This window comes from Penaeus monodon, chromosome 34 (assembly GCF_015228065.2).
Source record: "Penaeus monodon isolate SGIC_2016 chromosome 34, NSTDA_Pmon_1, whole genome shotgun sequence".
Lineage (NCBI taxonomy): Eukaryota > Metazoa > Arthropoda > Malacostraca > Decapoda > Penaeidae > Penaeus > Penaeus monodon.
The window spans coordinates 1,529,908-1,530,247 of record NC_051419.1 but is presented as its reverse complement, the minus strand read 5'-3'; positions in this window follow the sequence as shown (position 1 = coordinate 1,530,247).

Here is a 340-nt window from a genome sequence, read left to right as displayed (position 1 = left end):
GTAGATAAGTGCAAAGATGGAAATGGGAATGGTGAAGAGGAGAGGACGGAAAGTTAGGAGCAGATGAGGAGAGAGCGAAGGATCGTGATGTGAAAATACGGATGGCAGAGGGAAGAGAAGTGAATGAAGAAAATAGGATGAAAGGATTGGGCGTTGGAAAAGGGCAGGAGAGAAGGATGGAGGAGAGATGGAGAGAGAGGAAAGATGAGGGACAGAGGGAGAGAAAAAAAAGAAAAAAAGAGAAAGACAGATAAAAGCCAGTGAGAGGGATGGAAGGATGAAAAGATTGGAAAACGGGGGGGTATGGAGAAAGGGATGGCGGCAGAGGGTGAGACTTGGC